Source organism: Lutjanus erythropterus, chromosome 3, assembly GCF_056507025.1.
Source record: "Lutjanus erythropterus isolate fLutEry1 chromosome 3, fLutEry1.hap2, whole genome shotgun sequence".
In the NCBI taxonomy this organism is placed as follows: domain Eukaryota; kingdom Metazoa; phylum Chordata; class Actinopteri; order Lutjaniformes; family Lutjanidae; genus Lutjanus; species Lutjanus erythropterus.
Window position 1 is genome coordinate 45,138,093 of NC_139319.1, and position 3,608 is coordinate 45,141,700.

The window sequence follows — 3,608 nt, forward strand, 5'->3', positions numbered from 1 at the left end:
GTGTGAAGCAGCTGGGATGGGGATCAAGACCGCTAAATCTGGTTCCCAGCAGCAACCCGGTAGATTGTCTACTCTGAGAAGGGAATGATTCCTTTCCCCAAGTGAAAGAGTTCAAGTATCTCGAGGTCTTGTTCTCAAGTGAGAGGACAATGGAGCATGTGATGGTCCGGAGAATCTGAGCTGCAGGAGCGGTACTGCGTTTGCTTTACCACACTGTTATGACAAAAAGAGGGCGGATCCAGAGGGTGAAGCTCTCAATCTTCGTTCCTGCTCCCACTTATGGTCATGAAGGGTGAGTCATGACCACAAGCAAGCGGCTGGGTTTCTCAGGAGTGTGGTTGGCATCTCCCTTAGGGATAGGGTGAGAAATTTGGTCATCCATGAGGGAGTAGAGCCACTGTCCCTTTGCGTAGAAAGGAGCCTGTTGAGGTGGTTTGGGCATCTCATAAGGATGCCACCAGGTCACCTCCTTTGGGAAGTTTTTCCAGGCATGTCCAGCTGGAAGGACAACACAGGCCAGACCGAGGACTAGATGGAGGGATTATATTCATAGCCTGACCTGGGAACGCCTCAGGATCCCCCAGTCAGAGCTGGTTAATGTAGCCAAGGAAAGAGAAGACTGTGGTCCCCAACTGGGACTGTTACTTCTGTGAAACTACTTTGAATAAGTGGTTGAGGATGGATGGATGGATGGATGGATGAATGGTCGTGGGCCAAAAATGACATGTTACATTTTCGTATTGTACACCCAATTTAAAAAAAAATTTTTTTTTAATAATTTGTCAACTATGTCTACAGCTTTTGATATAGTGCCCTCTAGAGTGCTCTTCTAATGGAGAAATGTGATAAAGTTCCCTCTAGAGTGCCCTTCCAGTGAAGAAAATGGGATGAAGTGTCCTTTCATAAAAATCTGAACTAGGAATTGGAACTGTTTGTGCATAAATTCATCATGACTTTCATTGCACTGGCACCCCGCTGCACACAGCTGGTGACCCTTTTACTGTTTTTTGCCCCTGCCCCTCAGACAGCCTGAGTCTGTTACTGGCCTTACCTAAACAACAGGCTCACATCCAGCTACTTCTCTGATGTTAGATATCTCCAACATTAAATTATCTGTCATGTTCATCATTCACACTGTATTAGGCAATGGTTGTGTATCTCCTCTGCCATCCTCAGATAGTGCACTTTGTGTTGCTGTGCTGATATTGCTAAGAGAAAACCACTAGAACATTTATATCTGATAACTGTAGCAACTCTGGAAAGTTTGGCCTTTAATTAGATATCCTGCATGTAGAGCCACAGTCATGACCTTTAATCTTCACTTCTGCTTTGGGAAATAGATGCTTATTTGAGAAACCGTTCACACCATTACAGCTCGGTTTCTCACCTAATGCATCTCACAGGGTATTCATTTGAGACGTCAGTGTCAGTGGGCAAAATGTAAAAAGACATGTCAGTATGAAAAACACAGAGGTAAATAATAACATTAATGATGTCTGAATTCCATTTAGCTGCTTCAGTTTCAGGGTCTTGTTGCTGACTGACTGTCACATTGTCTTGGCTTACTAGGACACCTAAATAGAACAGAGTCAGTGTTAATGCTATAAGTAACACTTGTGCTTTTTCTACTATGACAGTCAAAATTTCTGCATGTAGTCTGCTGTGTGCATTGAAGGTGGGCACAAACATTTTCCTGCACACTAATGTTAGCTTGCTAGCTACTTTGTGTAGGTCTGCATGTCACCGCAGTGTAGCTTCCCAGCTATGTTGTACCAGTGGATCGCTAAAACTGCCTCAAGGCTGTTGTCTTAAATATTTTGAGAGTCAACCCTGAGATGGACCAAACAACAGGACTGAGACCGCTTGAAAAGGTGGGTCTCTGTCTTCTTCAAAACTGACTCTTTTTCGGTTTGTTTGTGGTTTGAAAGCAAGTGAACCAACCACAGGAATTGATGATATTATGAGTGAAGAAGCTAAGCTACTAATAAACCCATCTGTTTAAGCCATGTATAGACTATATTTATGCAAATAATTTAATAGCCATAACACGCATGCACATGAATGTGGGTATTTTCCCTGATAAACAGTTCAAAAACTAAAACTGTGGTTCTTGTACCTTACTTTGTGTATTTTTTTCAGATTAAAAAGTGTGTGACAGTTATAAGTTCTGAATCATTACGTGACACGTCCTTTTCATCCTGTCTGTGGTTTCTACCTGTTAGCCACTGTAACATTAATGTAACAGTTATTAGAAAATCCATAATGCAGAGTGATACATGTAACTAAAAGTCACAGTACTGTTCTATACTATATCATCACCCCTTGACCAATTAAATTCCTTGGTCAGAACTAATACTTTGTAATATCCCTTAACTTGTGAGAGCTATGTCTATGACAGTCTATGAGAAGTGGGTGTGAAGGTTTCCTGTTTTAATGTGAACTGGCATTATCAGGTGAGTTGATTAAAAAGAGTTTCATACATTCTAATAAAATATTATTGGTATTTATTTGTAAAATTACAAACAACAAGAGTGCAATACAATAAATGCTAAAACGGGTTCCCTAACTTTTCCATGTGAAGGTCCCCAAATGGCATTAGCTTATGGCTGAGGCCCCTACTTTGCAAGATGACATTAAAAAGCCAGTGACACTGCTACAACAAATAGGGGTGCAAGGGTTGACCCAAGGGACCCACATAAGTCACTCATAGCCATTCATCAGGCAGGAATAAATCCATACTTAATGCATGCTGTAGCAAATTTGAATGTCAAGTTTAACTTGGAACCAGGAGTTCCTCAGATTTTAGCTGAGCTTTAAATAGCTGGGACGTTGGTCCACTCATCAGGTCTTGTCCTGTTTAAATCTATTGTCTGTCTATTTTTGTGGATTAGCATAGCCAGCTAAATTTCAGGAGCAGAGCAGCTTTGTGGCAGGTGCAGACCAGTTTAAAGATCATGTCAAACAACAATAACTGTTTGTTCTGAATTTGTTACACACATATTGTCAACATATGTAGTGATAATAAACTACTGTATAAACTACCATAAGACACAATCATCCTAGCAAATTATTAACTTATTAACTTAGTGTGTACACGAACATAGACAGAGCACAGAGCACATCTGTGCCTGCTGCATCTGTCTGTCTCTTTCAAAATGACAAGGTGTGCCAACCCCCTGAAAGTGTGTGATATTTACCCATGGCAATTATGAACTCACTCAATAAATGGTGTCATTTATTAAAACTGCATAGGCAGGATTGGATATTTTTGATTGGGGTCCCTCAGGATTCAAAATACATTTTTTAAGCACAAATTAAAACACAAACAGAAAATACTGATATTAAGTTGTTAGAGATAATTTCCACGTACAATTGGAATGTTATAAAATAATAAATAAATAAGAACAATGAAGCACTTAAGAGATATGACATATTTGACTCAGTTCATTAATTTGCATCCACTTGCGGTTTCCACGTGGTTGATGCTCACATGCAGTACACATGATGACTGCCTGTGTTATACGCAGTAACCTGCAGGGGGCGGTACGTGTTCATCAAAAGGAACTTCCGCAAACAAAGAACAAGCGTATCATCCAATCAAACAAGAC